Source organism: Pollicipes pollicipes, unplaced genomic scaffold (genome assembly GCF_011947565.3).
Source record: "Pollicipes pollicipes isolate AB1234 unplaced genomic scaffold, Ppol_2.1 Scaffold_4740;HRSCAF=5597_pilon_pilon_pilon, whole genome shotgun sequence".
In the NCBI taxonomy this organism is placed as follows: Eukaryota; Metazoa; Arthropoda; class Thecostraca; order Pollicipedomorpha; family Pollicipedidae; genus Pollicipes; species Pollicipes pollicipes.
In genome coordinates this window covers 40,979,663-41,000,128 of record NW_023596545.1, presented here as the reverse complement: position 1 = coordinate 41,000,128, position 20,466 = coordinate 40,979,663, and the positions used below count along the sequence as shown (strand labels likewise).

The window sequence follows — 20,466 nt, the reverse complement described above, 5'->3', positions numbered from 1 at the left end:
TATTCATCCATCTGCCTACCGTCTTATTTGCGTCACCTTGTAGAGCAAGACGATTGAGGACCACGGGCGACGATACCGAAAGTACAAAATTATATACAAAACGCTAAACGCACTTGACACGGCAATGGGCGCTAGCAGTTTTCCAAGTTCGTGGCAGATGATTGCTTTTCAATATCGCTTTCCACCTGCCATCCATAGAGCTGATGATAACTTTATAAATTTGGAAGTTCAGCTTCTCCGCTCCCTACCTCCCCGGTTCCCGCGCTCCTTTTGTCAGGTTGTCTGCTTGAAGTGCAGTTCTCGACACGGCTCTCGCAATGCCGTGGAAACACTGAACCGAATGCACTACGTACGAATCCCCTGAATGGGGAGTCCATCGCACTGCACACGTTAGAGTACGCGTTCCTCGTCTCGGGTTTTCAACGCCTTTCCCACGCTGCTCTTGATCCGCGGGAAGCGACTTTGTGTTTAGCTGCGGAGCCACGTCCCATATCTTGAAGTGTCCCATATTGATCTTGATGTGCCCCACCTGGGTGAGGTGCCCCGATCTTAAGCTGGGTCCCCGCGACGTGGAGCTTTGCCCACATTACCTTCTACGTTCTTTGAAATAATAACAACTCAAAAATGTTGCGACATGAACATAGATTTCGCATACAGGTCCCATTTTCAAACGTCTCTAAGGCCCCCTTGGGCCTTCGCTAGCTCGGGGGAAATCGACCGCTAGGCTGGCCCTGGTGGGGCCGGAAGCTGCTCTGGCTCTGGTCAGACCCGGTCCAGCACCGGCTTTAATGGGATCGCCCAGCACCAACGGTTTTCCTATACTGCTTTTTATCAGAACTGATTTGGTACCGCATTGCATCCTGAAGGTATCTTACACGTTTTGTCCTTCGAACTTCCCCACATGTTAGGCCAGCCTGAAAAATGTTGGCAGGCCTTTCACGAGACATTTTTTACCTTAGATTGGGACAAATAAAAAATTGGCCGCAATATGTGGCAGATCTTACATGCATAAGGCTGCTGGTTTGAAAGAACGCGGCTTCTGTAAGGTACCGATCATAACGCTACGTAATTGTTTATCACTGATATCATACATTCATCACACCGCACGAACATCACGAGAATTCCAGTCATTCAGTCTCCCACGGCATGACACCTATTGCGCGGTGTTGTGAAAGGACTGTCCGATATACTGGTGGTTTAGCCTAGAAGTTTCGATGACACGCATCGAGCATAGACGGAGAGAAACTTGCTAGTGAGCATCACGGCTTACCATGACTAGGAAACTATTGCTGTTTGTACATAACGTATGCAACGCACACACTGTTGATCAAAGCAAACTCCGGCGGCGTTTTCATATTAAGCCTCGGACGAAGATTGCGAGTTTGCAGCTTTCGTGCCTGTTTGAGTTGATTTCGAGGTCGATAAATATCACGATGGACGGATCGTGAGTCACGAGTCGATGATTTTAAACTGGTCCGCCGTTGCATCCTGCCTGGACACCTTCTTCCTGCCGTGTTTGGCCGGATACCCAATATGATATGAGATATGATAGATATTATGTATGATAGAGATATGATATTATATGATATGTTACATGATATATATATATATATATATATATATATATATATATGATAGAGATGTGGCTTCCTGCATTGCCTCGCCATACGTGTCAATTGGTACTGGCCAGTGACAAAGACTCCATCACGCCCGCTCCACGGACCAGCAGTTTGCGCATAAACGAGGGCATTTCGTGTTTTACGGTGCGTGGTGCGAACAACTAGGCCGTCTCCATGGCGCCTTGCCCGTACCTCTGCGTGTCGGTAGATGAGAATGCGGACGGAGCGGAGAGGAAAAGGCCAGTCTGTGAGGAAGGCTCGGAAACGCACCTGTCACTTCACTGAGCTTGCTGACATCTCGGAATGGACGAGTGCTGTGCTGGTGTGACTCGCTTTGTCGCTTTCACCGATCTCCGCTGACATTTGACATGTATTGGCACAACGTTCCACACACGCACATGTGGCTTTTTCATGTTGATTGCCGGAGTGATATGTGAGAGGTAAATTGAGTGGGCGAAAAACAGTACAACCAACAGCGAACGAAGTTTTTAAGGCTTTCTTGAAGTTTTTTGTCGTCCTGTCGGACGATGGATTTTTCACGCTACCTTACATAAATGAGCACTTGCTTTGCAAAGTCAAGCATGTCGTTAGGAAATCAAAACTGCGCGCACGCATAGCCTAGAAGAACGAAATCAAGCTAAAAAAAAAGTACGCGGTGAAAGTTTCCATCTCGACGCCAGAGTGCCCGGAAAGAAATAGGTGGCATTTATGCAAGTTTAGGTTTCAGGGGATTTGCACACAAAAAACGTGGTTCATGAAGTGAAGTGTAAACTGTGTGAAAAAACATGGAAGGGACATAGCCTATGTCGGGTAGCCTATGCGGCCTTTTCGTTTGAGATATAATGAATACATATGAGACGCTAAAAAACCGAAAAAGAAACCTTTCGGCAACCATTTTGTGATAAAACACAATCAGGCTGAGGTCCAGGGACTTACGGACACTAAACCCTTTTTGAAGATCAAAGTCATCTACAAAGCCCAAAACCATCCAGACAGGAAAATAAGTGAATACATCGTTAAATGAAGTTGGCGACCAGATCATAACGTACAGGACTTATTATCGCCGATCATGCAAATGTGATTAGTGACTTAATGTGTGATGCGCGCTAGCTTAAAATAGTTCACATTCATGTGGGACGCCTGACGCGTGATGTGCAATGCCTATTTGATTGAAATCGTTCGCATGCGAAGTGATGGGTGATGCGTGATGGCTGCATGCTTAGATTCGTTTATATGTACACGTATTTTTGCGTCTTTTTCACCATTAGTTGCACATACACTGTATCGCAGAAATGGCTAACATTGTTGCTTCATTAATCCCCTGTAATGGTGACTTGTAAAAACTGAAGGTCGCTGCTAAAAAAAAAGGAAAAAGTCGGCTGGAATTTGTGGCCAATTTTGAATTCATTGATTGATAATGATGCCACTGAATCGATACTGAGGTGCGTTTCGGAAGCTGCCAAGTGTATTTGGGAGGAACATTATGCATGTAGACAAGGCCGCCTTATGTACCTTATTCCCGTAAGAAAGCCGGGGAATGGAGATAAAGATGCGTTGATATTCCGGCAAAATACTTTTTTCAAAACAAATAGCAGTTGTAAATGCACTTTGTTTCAATAAACTTTGAATCAAATTCACCTTACTTTACTTCAATCCAGTGTATTGCTGCTATTCGCTTTGATAAAGGCACGTCGCCAAAATATCGCCATCTCTCCTTTCTCCTCATTATTTTAGGTGGAATGAGGCTAACATCACTGTTGTATCTTGATCTGTATCACTAAGCTACCCCGGCGGAACGTACGAACGTGTATCACTAAGCTGAACATGCTCAGATAAACATGGCTGGGCAATGTTAATACAAATGGTTGAACCATTTCCTTCTATAGGCTAGATTTGCGGAGTACTTAAAATCACCGTGCTCGGACAAAGATGCTGAACTCTATCGATTTATAAATAATCCGCCGGACAATTGTATGATTAAAGGTGCGGGCTATTTATTTCGTGCAGCCGTTTAACGCATGATTCATGCCGCTTATTGGCTATAAAATTCAGACAGAATTGATCTTGCTGTGACTTTTGACTTCTTTTCCAGTCCTAGAAAGTAGAAATAATAAATAATCAATGAAAAGCATGCCCTCATTAACAAATGGGCCACATCCGGCCATTTTGGAGGGAGGGCCTTTTACTGTCAGGGAATCTTTGTCAACCCTGTGCCGACCCCCCCCCCCCCCCCTTGCTAAGGTCTGGCTGCGCACCTGCCCGGCAAGCATTTCTATCAGCGGGCCATACACTGCGCGTGTGGATAGTAACATGATTAAGGCGGCGTTCCTACGATAAACAAGACCTGAGGCAGCGCTCCGACGCTGGCGCACAGCAGCCTCCATTCGGTGGCATGTTCCATCGCAAAAAGATGTGGCGCAAGCCAGCCGCGCCGAGTCGTGGGCTTAACAAACTCCAGACGGCCGGCGAGTGACTGAGGAGACAGCACGCGACAGCTGGCACCATCTTCTCCGACTCAAGGTCTTCCTCCGCTGCGGCATCTTCCGTATCGTCGGTTGGCGGAACTCAGCCTGAATGACCATTTAAAGCTCCATTTGTGTGTTGCGCAACGTAAGGCTTTCAAGAGGGCAATGTGTTAGCATTTAACTTAAGGTTGCTGGATTTGTGATCGCATGCCGTTCTAGTTGTTACACCCAATCCCTTTTTATCAAAACTGACCTTTTCCGTTCTAGGGCACTTGGACGCTGATTCAGCGCTACGGTTGTTTCGTATTGTGACTGGTTCGAGGGAGTGTTTCAAGGAAGCAATCTGCTGGTTCTCAGGGACATGACCGGGCGACCCAGGTGTACAAGCCCAGTCGCCTGTATTTTGACATTGATGCAGTCATTACTGCGATGCCACATTTCGTGAGTGCCAATGACAGCGTATAACGGTACTGCCATGAGAACGAGTGCGCTAAAACCTCCACGATTTGGATGTGTTTGAAAAGGCACTTCCATGTCCAGCAGTGTGCGGTGAGCTCTCTCTTCCACTCGAGGCTGCAAAGCTCCTGGCTAGCTGAGGCGTCGAACCAAGTCGCATGTCAGAAAACTCGCGCGACTAGCTGTCGCGCACTAGACCTATGACGATATATTAAATGATTAAGCGTTTTCGTGTAATTCTTTGGTTTTTCTCGCTATACGTAGTTGATGTCGAAAGGTGACATGTGTCGCCGATCTATGTGTTCGCGTCAATGCGATATGCACGTTTGCAAATTGCACGTTAATACGATCGCAATACCACGTGTTGAACATCAATCCCTTTGTTGATAAAAAACATCAATGCATAAATATTTTCTCTGGCCGATAAGGGTGTGGCACTCTTCACGATGTGGTGGCCAAGTCTCGAGTTACAAAATAACCAAGGTGATACGCTCGCGACGAATGATCTGTCGGTTCTTTCTCCAATGAAAACAAATATTACTGGCGAACCCCAACGCACCATGGCCTCGCCAGCGACGCAAACAGCCTATCAGGTCATCGGAGGGTCGAAACGAAGGACATCGACTTCTTCTGTGTATAAACGCTTTCACCGGACGCACCCCATCATTAAATGTCGTCCATTTTGTAGAGCTGAACCCAGAACTCCGTCAGGTGTCATCGGTCCTGGCGTTTGAGGGCCTGACGCAGAGCAGCTGGAATAATTGTGAGGGTAACGCCCATCGGCTCTGGTTGAGCCCTTATGACGTCACTGTGTTTACTGAAGCCCGCGGAGCCAGACGCCCTGGTCTGCTAGTCCCGTTAATGGGACCCACTTGGCGGGCTGAGTCGAGATATTTTACTGTGTCGGACCATGGTCACAGCCGGAAATCGGACGTTTAGACTACAGCTCATGGATGTGTGCATCTGCGGGCATCGTTGGAGCAAAAACGACTGTGAACGCATGCTTGGCATTCATTTATTTGTTCACGACGACCGACACATGAAGAAATTTAACAAACGCGCACTATGATGCACAGTGTATTTCAACATGCAGGTGATTAAACCAGGCAAATTAACGCTTTTATCTGCATTGCACAAACACATTTGCATCTCCATTGTTGGTGACTTAATGACAGCCGTGAGCGTGAGTCGTGAACGACTTCGTGTTCTATTATTTTAACATGTTATCACGACGAAGCTGGCAGCTTTCCAATCTTGTGTCCATGCCAACACCTCCCAAACAGCAAGACTTCTCCACCGATCGCCAGCAACAATTCCACCACATGGGATCCATGACGGCAGAGCCACGAAGCAAACATCCCCTAATTTATTGGTGAGATAATCCCACCGTCCATCGCACACCAGCGGAGAGTGTACACCGTGCTACTACATCCACATCAACACAGCAGCCTCAATCTGGCGGCGCACAGCGCGTTCGCGTTCGCGAAAGCCGGCCCTGGTCGAGTTCACTGCACGGCGCAGGAAGCCTCGGCGTCGTCGGCGGCCGCGTCCGGGCGGAGGCCGGCCTCGCGCCGCGCCGCCGCCGCCGCCGCGAGCCCGGCCGGCCAGAGGAGCGGCGCGCCGGGCAGGCGCACTGCCTGCGCCAGCGCCTGCCGGCACGCCTGTGGCCCCAGCGGGCCGATGTTGAGCAGACCGGCCGGCAGCGCGGGCCGCGCCGACTCGCCGGCGAAGGGCGGCGGCGGCGGCGGCGGCGGCGGCGGCAGGCGGACGCCAACGCCCGCCTGCGGCGCCGGGAAGGCCTGGTTATGTTCCGTTGGCACGGCCGGGTACCCGGCGCAGAACGCCGCCGCCTTGGCCGCGTCCAGCGTCGGCAGCGCCGGATACGCTGCGGTGGCGGACGCCGGCGAGGGTCCGGGGTCCCCCAGCGGCAGGCAGGGCGTCGGACCGCCCCACGCTCGTGCCGGCGGTTTGTCGTCGACCGACGGCCAGGCGGGGCCGCCGCCGGCGTTCGACGACCCGGAGCTAGCGGACGTTCGCCATGCTGTGCCCGACGGCATGCACGTGTTCACCACCAGCTCGCGGGCCTTCTTCTTGCCCCGGCGCTTGCGCGACTTCCCGCCGGTGCCGGAGCGGCTCGAGCCGCCGCCGCGCTGGCCGGCGCTCACGGCCGGCGGCGGGGCGGCGGCCGCGGCGGCTGCAGCGGCGGCTGCTGCCGCTGCGGCGGCGGCCGTGACGGCGGCTCGCTGGCTGCTGGCCGCCGCCAGCGCCTCGCGGCTGGCCTGCTGCGAGATGAGCGCGTACTGCTCCAGCGCCTGCCGCTCCAGGTCCGAGAAGCGCCGGCTCAGGCTGTCAGACGATTCATACTGTTCGATGGCGAGGAACTCGAGCTCGTCGTAACGGCGCGTGACGCTGTCGCGTGACGAGCTCGAACTGACCGACTGGTGGCGGCCAGGTGCCGAGGGCAGGCTGCCGAGGCTTTTGGTGCGCCGCAACGGGGCCGCGACCGGCGCCGGCTCGCGCGGCGTCGAGGCGGCCGCCGTCGGCGTCGGCGTGTCCGAGCGCGGGCTGAGCTCGGTGGACGGCGGCCCGCTCGAGCCACCCACCTGGCCAATGCGCCACAGCTCCACGAGGTCCGTGGTGTTGCCGTCCGACACGCCCAGCAGGTGCAGAAAGTCCTCGAACGTGCTGCGGCCGCAGCAAGGCGGCGCCGCCGCCTGTGGACTGCCCGTAGGCGTCCGGTCGCGGTCGCGGTCGGCGGCCGGCGCGGTGGCGAGTGCCATGGTCCGGTCCGCGGCGCGCAGGCTCGTGTCGGAGCTGGAGTGGCGGATGGCGGGTCGCGACGGCGCCGCCCTCCCGGCATTCCTCTGACAGAACGCCCTGTGTGCCTTGCCGTGCGCCTGCTGGTCACGTGGGTGCGCCATCTGGGAGGCGACGTTCGTCTGCAGGGGGCACTGGGCTGAGCAGCTCGGGAAGGTCAGGAAGCTACCGCCCTTCTGCTGGTAATGACCCGGACCGCCGCTCTTACTCGGTGGGTAGTGAGACAGCGAGCCGCTCTGCAAAGGCGGGTACTGCGAAGGCCCACTGCCCTTCTGCTGCGGAAACTGCGCCGTCGCGCCGCCCTTCTGCTGGTGAAACTGTGGGACGCCGCTCTGCTGCTGCGTCAGGTACTGGGACGGTCCGCAGCCCGGCTGTGGACTGAACTGCCAGCCAGCCGGACACCAGCTGCTCTGCCGCTCGGTGACGGCCGGCCACGGGCCACCCCGGGGCGGCTGGTGGGCCGCGCCGCCCCTGCCGCCGCCGTCGGCAGCGCGAACCGCCCCGCCGGGCGCCGCTGTCGCCGACACCACCAGCGGGCCCTGCGACATAACCACCAGCTGCGAGCCGAGGCTGGCCGGCGCCTGCGAGGCGGCCGGCAGCGCGGACAGCGGTGCCGGGCTCGCGTACGTGGCCGCCGCTGTGTAGCTGGACGGCAGAAAGCCGTCGACGCCGGCCGGGCCAGACGCGACCGCGCTGTCCGCCGCGTCCGGCGCGGTGAACGCGCCGCCGCCAGCGCCCGCTTGCCCGCAGAGGCCGTCCAGCGGCCGGGAGGCGCCCGTCCAGGCGCCGTGGCTGCGGCCCGGGCGGGCGGCGCCCTCCGCCGTCCAGGTGGCGCCCTCCCGGCTGGCCGCCACGGCCGCGTACGTCACGTCGGGCGCGGCGTCGGCGGCTCGCGCTCCGTCCGGCGGCTGCCACAGCTGACGAACCTCAGCCGCCTGCACAGCTCGCAGTAGCTGGCGCTCGGCGCCGGTCGGCCGCTTCAGCGCCATTCCCGAGATGACCTGCAGCTCCTTGCTCGTCACCGGCTGTGATAGCGCACCTGGACGTGCCGTGTTCAACGATAAATGGCGGTCTGGACTCCTGACCGGCATAGCATTTGGCCATCCCTTGCCTTCTCCCCCTCCCCTCCCTCCCTCACACGAAAACCCCTGCATAGACCCCTGTCATTTTCCAAACGCGACGTTGAGCCATCGCCGAATGTGCAGCTGTTACCACCGCGCTTAGCAAAAAGACTTGAGGCATCCACTCGTCATTGGCATTTTATTCGGTCAGAGCGGATGGTCAAAGGAAACGAACTATCTGTTATCTAAGGAATGCAATGATTTCCAGTCTGATCTGGTTCGTTTAGACCAGCCAGTGACTTCTCAGATTCCTTTAGCTCAATAAACCAAGCGCGTTAGCTTAAACAGTAAGGCCTATTCGCAACTTTGATGTTCATGGCAATGGCATGCATGAAGCCTCTCTCTCTCCCTCTCTCTATCTCTCTCCCTCTCTTTTTTCTCTCTCTCACTCTCTTTCGCTCTCGCTCTCTGTCTTTTCTTTATTGTTATTACTTTATGTTCGTAATCGTTGGCGCCGCACGAGCTCGTGTTGCTCACTGTTTGACAAAGGTGCGTAAAGTGTTTCTTATTTTCAGCATTACGATGAAAGCATTGATAGGGCAACCACAACATCATGTAAGGTTTCCTTATTGCGAATTTTGGGTCTCGGACGGCCTTCTGCAACTGATTAACAGCCTCCCCTCAGCTCTAACTAGTGTCCACAAACGGAGGGTGCCCGTAAACGGTCTATGACACCATTTTGAAATCAGCTCCTTCGAAAAATAACGGACCTTTTTAATGTAAATGTGGCATTTACTTGAACTGAAAGCCGACCGAGAACATCGGGCTTTGCACAGCTTGCCAATCAGTTTTCAGTCCAGGCCGACTTCAGGTAAGTGAAAGATTTATCTGATTAAACCTCAGGTTTGTCAGACGATATCCCTGGGGCTGTTTAGACTAACCAACAAACCCATTGGTATATGTATGTCTTAAAGGCTGAAAGCCTACCAAAGAAAGCTATCAAAGAAAGCTGTGAGGGCGCTCATACAGCTTGCACGAACCGGCGATTTCGGCGCCGAGGTTTTTCTGTTTCCGGACGAACTGGTCATCGCTGTCAGCCGGCTGATGTTGTCCAAGCATCCAGCTGGCCCACGCAGCTGGATCGTTTCTGCAGGGCTCGGTCCTGCACAGGCCGGACCTTGTTTGCAGCCATTCGGCTGGGGTCCTGGCCACATCACTGGGGTTGCAAAACGATGCTCATATCACACCAGGCACGATCAATGTGGCTTCCAAATGGATTGTCAAGTTCCTTAAACTGGCGTAGCAGAAATCGAGAACCAATATTTCGATAGTGTATAACATATGAACTATCATTGTGACCAGTATATATATATATATATATATATATATATATATATATATATCCTTATATATGATGCGTAAAGTGTGAGACGGATACTGCGTGGTATTGCTCAAAGCCCATAATGACGTGACAGATCACGCCTAGAAACACCAGGTCAAAGTGCAAAGCACTCCCATTCAGTGTGTTTCCCGATCTCACTCCATGCGGAACTCCAAACACAGGCCAATCCCCCTAGACTCAAAGCAGGGTGGAACAGGTTCAGTGTGGTGCACCACATAAGTAATTTGTCAAGACTATATATACACACGTCTTTCTCCTGAGCAGAATGGCCTCCAGGACTCAGACGGCGTTTGTTTGGATAGACCACGGACCCATGTACTTTCGGTCCGGTCATGGTGTAGGAATATGTGGTCGTGAGCTTTGTGGATAGGGTGGTTTGCCGCCCTATGTTTACAACACACACTCACTCATCGGCACATGCCAGGGACTGAACATCGGCACTCATCGGCACACGGCAGGGGCTGAACATCGGCACTCGTCGGCATACGCCAGGGACTGGACATCGGCACTCATCGGCATACGCCAGGGACTAGACATCGGCACTCATCGGCACACGGCAGGAGCTGAACATCGGCATTCATCGACACACGGCAGGGGCTGAACATCGGCATTCATCGACGCACGCAGGGGATGAACATCGGCATTCATCGACGCACGCAGGGGATGAACATCGGCATTCATCGACGCACGCAGGGGATGAACATCGGCATTCATCGACACACGGCAGGGGCTGAACATCGGCATTCATCGACGCACGCAGGGGATGAACATCGGCATCATGGACATACGCAGGGACTGGCGTATGGACATACGCCAGGGGCACACACACACACACGCGCGCGCACACATATACATACACCCATTCACATTCTTTGGGTTGTGGGGACATGTGTGTTGAAGCTTGTTTGCGGGTACACCATCAAAAAAGACTCATAATGAGCGCAGTTAAGTCCTGAAGCGTCATGGTGCGACTGAGGAAGCCTTGACTTAGGGCCAGTCATGAAAAAATGTCGGATGCATGACAATATCTAATCAAGCAACATATATTTACGAATGGTGTAAAAACTTCGTTTATGGGTGCATGGCTCATGCCCATGTTTGGCATGTCCCCGCATACCATGATAGTTGCATTGCATTTGTACGTTTGGCATCAATGGTTGCATTTGCCAGTGAAAATAATAGTTCATACGGATTTGTTGGGTGGCAGAGCAATACAAAAGAAAATCTAAGTACCGATGATAACGGCTCTATCTCCCCTCGGCAAACCTTTACTTACCCGTGATTTATATGTTAACAAGAATGTCACATATAAACAATGATCAAAATGCGTACCATGTACAGTTTTTTAACTGATTAAAATAAAGCATGTGATGTTGTCTGAATGCTTTGAGCATCGAATTTGTTCGCCGCGTATCGTTTTAATGTTTTGCTTCTCGGAAATGTTGTGTTTCTTTACATTCATGCTTCATGAAATGCTTTCGAGATTTCCTTGAGGACCTCTGTCCGTCCATTAGCAATTCCCGCATACGGCCCTGGTGATAACCGTTTCAGTCACGGAAAAGGCAGGTACTTATGTTCTGTGGTTTAGCCTCTTGGTAATTCACTGACCCCCCCCCCCCCCCCGCTCCTTCAAAATCAGCCGCTGTAGCTTTGTCTGGATCGCGACAAAACTACATCCATATGGGAAGGGTTGTTCGCTTTAGAAAGTTGCCTTTTCTTAGGCAGCTGTTGGCTGACCTGTACGCCTTGTTCTTAACGGAAGTAAGGATGTTTAACGGAGTTGAGTGATTTGCAGCCCGCTCAAGCTGCTGTTACTGGAACGTCAACGTCAAGGAGAACGGGTGCCCATTAAGGTTTTGTTGTTTGCCCGGTGATGCTTTACTTGGACGTCTAATAGCCGCAGCACGCGGAATGCACTTGCCATAAAATGAGTGCCCATTTTCAGATCATAACTTTTCACGCATATCGAGCACGCATTAATGTCTTAGCAAACCAGTTCCAATAAGCCACAGTGTGTCTTTATCGTTCTGTTGTAACGAGTTGGACGTGGCCCTCATAAACACCGCGTCTTTCAAGGCGGCACGACTAACTGATTAACTAAACCAATACACCTTAGGAACACTGGCGGTTTGTCGCGTCACGCGAAGTAGGCGAACAAAACGGCAGAAAAGCCGACAAAACGACAGTGGCGAAGCTGACGCATTGGCATCACTCATCGGCACATGCCAGGGACTGAACATCGGCATTCATCGACATACGCAGGGGCTGAACATCGGCATTTATCGACACACGGCAGGGGCTGAACATCGGCATTCATCGACATACGCAGGGGATGAACATCGGCATCATGGACATACGCCAGGGGCACGCATGCACATACACACGTGCGGGTGCGCGCAAGCACGCAAACACGCAAGCACGCACGCACGCACGCACGCATGAACGCACACAAACATACACGCGCACACGCACACACGTGTATATACATATTACATATATATATATATATATATATATATATATATATATATATATGCCGCAGTCGTACAGAGCTGGATGTGCATTTTATGATCATTGTGAATAAGATTACGCTCTCATTAGAAGATCCGAAAGTCACAACCGTCAAGATGGTACTTACGCAAACGAATCCTGTTTTGGGAAATCAAGCCATTGTGGGCAATCGAAAAGATGATACTTCTTTGGACTGGGTTGAAGGTGTGCATCAGTCAACATCAATTCTGGTGAGGGAGATTTTTGACTGTTGCTGAAAACACATTTACATGCGTGGCACTATCATACACATTTATATACAGTTACATTATCTCCGTTCAAATTCACTTTGTCAAAATACTGGCTAACTACAGATAAAACTTAATGCAGAGAGCACATCACTGAGTGCGGGTCATAATGATATCGGGCATATTGAAGCGTGGTGTTCTCGTTCAGCGAAACCGATGACAGGTGATTTTCGTCCAACCTCCTTACGCCCCATAATGCAAAATATGCCCAGCATAGAATCGGTAGGCCCAAATGGCATTGCGCATCAATATTCACAACATTTTTTAAATCATATCAGAAAAATCAAAATAATATGCATTACTAAATTTAAGGAAAGGCCTACGACTTGAGTGCAAAATGCACTATATACATCACATTAATTTAGACAAAAGGTACTGCCAATGTCCTTGTAGCCGGGGACATTCGGTGTAATCGACAATGCCTTGCTTTCCACACATGAGGAAAGACTTACCAGGGCGAAATATCGGAACTGGGCGAGACCAGGTGAGGAGAAACGCCACTTGATTGCCAAGCACTTGAGCCAGGATTCTTGTCTTCAGACGGGCATTTCATGTCCGCCGAATCCAATGAAGTATTGGTTATATCCTTATGCTCCTCGCTCCATTCACTGATCGTGGTTCCGTGCGTGCAAGCATCATTACTTCGAAGTGTATTGTCCTTCGAATTGTTGCAAACCGTTTCCTGTTGATCACTTGAAGACTCGCTACTGACCGACGGATGGCTGTGTTCCTTCAGAGCTTCAATCCTTTGGTAAGTTATAATTAAGTGCTGTGTCTTTTCCATCCATTTTCTGTTGTCATCCACCACCCATACAGGATTGCAAAAAACCGCGAGATTTTCTAGTATGCCCGTAATGAATGCCATTTGAATGCTGCGTAAGTAGGGCACATATTCAATAGAATTATCCGTCAAGTGCTTTTAGCATTGGTTGCATAAAAGCAGGAGGAATGACACGAGAACTGGGGACAATTGAGCCGATTTGCACCCAACTTATATGAGATCTCGTCAACGGAAATTTCACGTTTCATTTAAATGTTTGCGTGATGTTTTGCCTTTTGGGTGACCTCGTACTGTGCAGAAAATGTCCACATTCAACGATTTTATCCGCACAAGCTGTTAATATAACCCATGCCATAGTTACCCGCAAATTGAGCACCAATTATCACGATAATAGTCGACGACCACATGTTCTGCCTTGTTCTACATACACAAATGAATGAACTCGGCTTCCCTTCACAACTTTTCAACGTTAAATTTGCAGAAAGTTGCGCGGTGTGCTCCTGACTCATTTGACGTATTGTTGAATAATGCTTTTGTAATATTCTGCAAAGTTTTACTTTGACTTTAGACTCTACGACAGGCCGGTGTGCGACAGCGGCAGTCCATAATGATAGCGTTTTGTGTTAGATAGTGTTTGGGTCTTAAGCGTTGCAATGGAAGGTAGAACGCAAAAGTGGCAATGCTTGACATGCTCATGTTAAGTTCGCTCGGAAAAGTCGCCGTATGAAATTAGAATTCGCATTTATTTCACACAAACTCTGAATCAGAACAGGCTGTAATAGTTAAATGTTTCTTTATCTTTCTGGTATTTCTTCCCAATCAGTTTCTGAATATGTGGAGCAGAGTGGGCGGATAGAGACGAAAAATGTCACAGAAGCGGGTAACTTGGTGATTCTCTCTTGCGGAGTGTCTGCAACATGGCGTTTCTAACGTCCGACACCAAATCAATCAGTTACACCAGAGGACCATGTTCGTTTGACCACCCTTCACATTGCCCGCGATGGATCACATGTTTTTACGTTTGTGTTTTGTATTGATATCGGTTATTTTTTGGGGGGGAGGTAATTAAGTATGAACATCGAATCATCACACACATGTCCAGAATGGCATGGCCGTCATGCAAGACCAACACCTGTGCATCACCGTGCATACGCTGCACTTCTACATACATACACTGTACTTTTTTCTCCCCAGCAGCTCACACAAAATTCTCTTTGCCGGACAACTTTTATCATCCACACACACATAACCCATGTTTGAAGGTGCATTTTCACTTGTTGGTGTGTGGAGGTGACAGAGCATAACATTTCGTAAGCCGCCCTGAACAAGATCGCTATTAAATACCGGAATCCTGTTACACTGAAAGTGGCCATATTAGTTATATGCATATGGTGGTTATCAATAAATCTCACGTGTAGACACTGTTGCAGTTTGTCGCTTCGGGTACTCTAATTCGCAATGCTATTATCCATGCGTAGTGTAAAATCCAGAAGATGACTAAAAGTTAAATGTCTCCAATCGACGTCCAGGCCATCTCTGGTTCGCTTCCAAAATTACGCATGGGCCAATGACGCGTCCACGGGGGCAAGGGATGTGGAGCTCTTGCCCTTAACCTGGAACAGGTCCCTTCTGGGCAGGGTATGGGGTCCCCTTGCATAGCGCTGAGGAGCCTTTACTTTTTACTGGCTCTTTTATTAGCGCCTCTTACTTTTCTCGTGGCCGCTTTCGGCGTCATGCTGTTGCCCATGTCCCTGAAGTTCTTACATTTTAATGGCTTACATAGAAGTGGTCTGTTTTGTTGCAGAGAGCGCAGAGAACAGGATTGACCTCATGTGTTGCCGAGAACGCAAAATTTCTTACATCCAGACTCGAACTTGCAACGTTGCAGGCTGCCATCAGTGCAAGCAAGCAACAGCAATGTAAAGCCAGTATGCTCCCCCATGAGGTTGGCGGGCCCCAACCGGAGGCCTAACCCCACCGCTCAGCAAAACCCTGGATGGGCCACTGGTTGCAGACACTGAACCCACCGAACAGGAATAAAACACAAGTTTTCCGTCCTGTTTGAATAATGAGTCACTCATGTGCAGCCATTTAATCGATTTGAAAAGGGCCGGCTGATATTGAATTGGATTTTGGACTATTTGTGATCTGGATAAAAATGTATTATTTTATCTTTCTTCCCTTCTGCCTTGTTCCTGCCTTGACCTGGTGCACGTGTAAAAGCAAGCTGCCTTCGTCTATTGTGAGTTGGGAGTTTTATTCTGGCAAAAATCTACCTCAAATATGTGAAGAGTATTGGCTAAGTGGCATTACAATGGCTCCAATTGTCGTTGTCACAATGCTTCAGAAGCTGCCGTAGATTTCGAGACCTTCAATCCATCTTCGCATTCCGGATTACAATACTGAAGTACATATCACAGTCAGTTCGAGTGCACGCCACGTTGGCTATACTGTACACCGAGAGCTCAAAACTACGATAATAGAAGGGGTGCCGGTAGTGTAGCGGTTAACGCGTTTGCGTTAACCACTGCGTGTCTGGGAAACCAGATGTACGAGGGTTCGATTCCCCGCGGTACCACCGCCCTTCCTGCCAGGGTGAGGGGCAGGCGAGGTGATGTAGCCTCAGCAGCTGAGTGCGTACGTAAAGCCCCAATGACACACCTCACACACAACACACACCACACACCCACACACACACACACACACACACACACACACACACACACACACCACACACACACCACACACACACACACCACACACACACACACACACACACACACCACACACACACACACCACACACACACACCACACACACACACACACACACACAACACACACACACACACACACACACACACACACACAACACGCACACACACACACACACACCACACACACACACACAACACACACACACACACACACACACACACACACACGATGATAGAATACGAGGAGCACAAGCCGCGCAGTGCAGTGCAATGTTCGTGTTGAGAGCGGATCATTGCCAGAATGAGCACTGTAAAATAAAATTGTGGAAAAACCAAGGGCTCAAAGCTTTTTTTGCTTACATCAAATGTTTCGTCTATTCATTGCAAGTCGTGTGGCCTCTGCGCTCTGCCATAAAATTTGTTTATGTGCATTCAAGCCCTGAATGGTGGCCTAGGCTAAGCGCTCTTCCATCCTTCCTAGCAGGTTGTTCTCATCGCTTTCTCCCGAGTAAATCCGGGTGCAATCGTCAAGGTTCGTTTCGTTCAAACGTCCGCTTCGTTTGCGTTGGGGAATCGGGCATATTGCCCCCGGGCCGAACGAAACATTGCTTTACGAGCCCAGTGTATAACGCACAAGTCTGTTCGGTCTGCTGTTGCCTACGGTTCACATATAACTCCTAACTAATCCCAAGTCATGCAATCCCACCAAAATGTGGCGCAGTGCGTTGTATTCGAGCCAGTAAACCACTGAGAGCATCCTTGGTTGTGTGCTTGGCTGGTGCACACAGCGCGCTTCAAGCGTGCCGTCTTGATATGAGGGCGCTGGGCGTCTCAGCGAGCTTCATCTCTCATACCGCGCTATCGACTATCTGCTTGTCAACGATAGATGGACAAAGCCAAATCATTGGGCTGGTGCTTATTTTGCGCCCCCCACAGACCGGTTTGATTCGGTAAGACTTCGGAGCGCGCGCTCCTCATCTCGTTGAGTAGGACTAGGTATGTTTGAGGAAATGATGATTGAGATTTATGATGCTATGCAATCGTTGACACCAGCACTTATATTTGCCGCTGGTTATGTCGATAATGGGGTTGCATGTCGATAATGATTGCTGTCGATAAGCAGCCATAATCGATATATTGCATGTCGATAAGGTTTGCACATCCGCTCGAAAAAAGCGTAACCATCAGTGTGGATACTAGACCAATCGCCACTGACTATCGACTCGTGATGCACTGCATCATTTTCAATAGACATTAAAGCTCAGACAGAAAATGGGCGCGTAACCGAGTGGCGCTGTGGCCCGAACTGCCTTCAGGCAGGTGGCGATATTGTGGCCTCACAGTAAGGCCATAGGTAATCATTAGCATTTTTCGTTATTCATGTCATCTGAGGGACTTGCCAATTGGCAATTCATTTGTTAGAGCCCAGCCAGGCTTGGTGCAAAATATGACTTCCTTCAGGCATCCCCTACATGTTCTCGTAAGAGGACGCTAGACGTGGCGTATTTCATACTGCCCAGTGTAACGTCCAAATGTCTGTTGTATATTATCAGTTTTGCATCTGGCCATATGCTTTACTGCCCGGCAGGGGCCGTGCCACTGATGTTGAGTGAGAGGGCAAGATTCGTCAGGGGGCCTCCGGAACCAAATGAAGCTCCTCATAGTAAGGCCATAGACCGTCCGCTGGGTGTGTGGGGGGGGGGGGGGGCACTAACCCGTCCGCTTTAGTAAAGGGATGATAATTTCTAACATCTCCTCTTTTGGCTTAATACGCCATTGATGAACACAGTTGTGATTCGATGGTTAATCCCAAAACGTCACTGATTGACGCAAGAAAGTTCCACCAAAGCCACTGAAAGACCGTCTGGCGATATGGCAGCGCGTTACAAAATGTTTGATAATTCCTAGGAATTAATCACATGCCATGCTACTGGTGAGAGCAGCTTGCACACAAGCCAGACTAGCGCATGCGCGGTCGTTGCGTTTCATGTAAGTCGTAAAATCGTAGCAGAGATTGTATCCGCTTCGACGTCAGGTGCAGGTTCACATGGATGAACATTATTTTATGTGAGCATCTTGCTGAAATTGCTCTTTCATTGCGCCCAGTTCGGATTGCATTCATACCGACATGCAGCAATGCGATACAATGTCTTATTCACGCAAACCAACTAGCCATTCGTGTACATCTTACCAATGAGCAGTTTGCATGTCACTTTTTGCGTGCCTCTGTTGCAAGCCTGACTAGTACCGGAGACCGGCAGAGGACGTGCACCGGGCATGTAGCAAACTGCACGCCGCTTTTTGTCAGGGTGATTACGTTTACTTAACTCGAATTATGTGTGCAAAGCGGCGCTGGCATTCTAACACCCACGTTTACATGTCTACGTGCTGCCTCACTCGCGATAAAGCACAGCACTATCTCCTACTTATTTGCTCCTCTGCGTACTCCTCTGCGCACAAGGAAAACACGAATGTTGCCCTTCGGATATTGAACCCAAACCAAACCCTCGGATATTAAACCAAAAATCGGCCTCCTTACAACCTCGGTGAAATGAATGCTGTCCCCACCCGTCACCTACGCCTATCCTGTTGTGTGCACTTGTCTGAGAGACTGGTGTACGGATGGTTGCAGAGGGTGCGTCGCCATCGGTGCCAGACTTCAAATGAGACTTAACCAGCGCCCTGATAGGAGAGTCGATGCGACCCCCTCCCCCAGCGGAGGTTTTTTGAGGATGCCTCTCCGGCATGAGTACAAACGCGCCCGCATTCTTAATAGCCTATGGGCATCCATAAAGCGTGTTTCAAGACTGAAAACGTGTACTAGCTTTTCGGGTTGTGAGCAACGGCGCCTTGTTGAGGAACACTGCACGGTGATCTACGGCCGGCGCGGGCGGCGAGCGGCAACCGACGATCCCGCCGAACGCGCAATGCGGCCCGGCATTGTTACATTAACAGTCATATTTCATGGGCATTCTCCACCATATTCATGTCAAACCACTGTATTCAGAAATGATTAAGAAACACGCCTGTTTAGGTCTTGTGTCGCCACGAGGCACGGGCTCGTATGTATGATATTGTCAAGTTGAAAAGTGCGATATTCGGGAATATTTGATCTTTGGTCCTGACATAATGGGATCAGTCATTGACCAAGCAGAACCAAAACTAGAACCAATCGCGAGATCTCGTTGAGACCAATCCACCGGTGTTTTACGCTAAGCTCTACCTGCATTAGTTTGAAAATACCAGGGAGCCGCATCGACGTCGCCACCTCCCCCATCAGATCGCGTTACGGAAAAAGCGACGAATCAGGGCGAGGGCTACTTTGCGAGTCCGAGAAGAGTTCCGTCTGCAGATACCGTGTATACAAGCGTGGAGGATGCGCTGCGCTTTATCAGTCTGGTGACATGTGGTGTACAGGGTACGTCACTGCTTTGCACGGCATGTTCTGGTACAACGAATAAAATGGCGTGCTGCGCTGATAGTCACGTTTGTCTGTTGATAGCTGACCGTCGGTGCTTACTATAACAACATTCATACCGGCGTCGCTTTCAGACGAAAATCACTCAGTCTCATATCATATTCAAACAAATCCGGGCGGGGCACTTGGTCTGACTGGCACAGCGAGTCAATCAGACATATGACCACGGCTGCAGCAGACTAAATGTGATGCATAAAATGACACTGCCAGTCTCTAAGTGGTATTGTATCACTAGCATCGTTGAGTGCCGCTCGTCTATAACAAGAACACGCTGTCAAGGAACGTGTGCAAATGATATGATCGGAGCTTAAACGAACTCCATGAAAATGCATCGGGCAGCGCGCGCATACAAATGATGTATGATATGGCTTACATAAGTCACCTTCCTCTGTTGGAGTTTGAATGCAGACCGGTATTGCGACGCTGGCTGGAATTCGGAGCAATTTGGCTTCCGTCTCCATTTTTACAGTCGCACCCTGCCTTCAGTCTGAGCTCATTAACGAGGTTGAGCTTAACAAAGAAGTTATTTGGTGTGAGAAGCTGAAGTAATGTCCTCATGCTCTTCCCAACTCATGAGATATGTTTCCCTTCGCCGGGAGTTGCATATTTACGTTGTGATAGTCCTGTAAACTTTTAGCCTAAACACAGTGACAATAGGCGAGCATCCAGTGCTGGCGTCTCATTACGTCCTAAAGCGTAGACAGTACAAGTGGCAACGGCGCAGACGCTCTGGTTTCGATGCGGTTGAAAGAATGCCTTTTATATGATAATTCCTCTCTCATTTAAGTGCAATTATAACTAAACAACACTGTTTGAGTCCCCAGTCCCTTTCAGCGGTCAACTATTGTTGATCTCACTAGATGGTCTGCATGC

General features: G+C 50.4%; 1 long non-coding RNA gene across 1 annotated transcript; it reads right to left on the bottom strand.

The window, feature by feature from the left end:
* Positions 1-8,252: 8,252 nt before the first annotated feature.
* On the bottom strand, positions 8,253-13,170 carry LOC119099357 (uncharacterized). Its single transcript, XR_005094353.1, has 4 exons — positions 13,071-13,170; positions 12,459-12,584; positions 9,459-9,634; positions 8,253-8,396 (listed from the first exon to the last, which is right to left on the bottom strand). It is a non-coding gene; the product is annotated as an uncharacterized LOC119099357 (long non-coding RNA).
* Between the last annotated feature and the right edge of the window lie 7,296 nt (positions 13,171-20,466).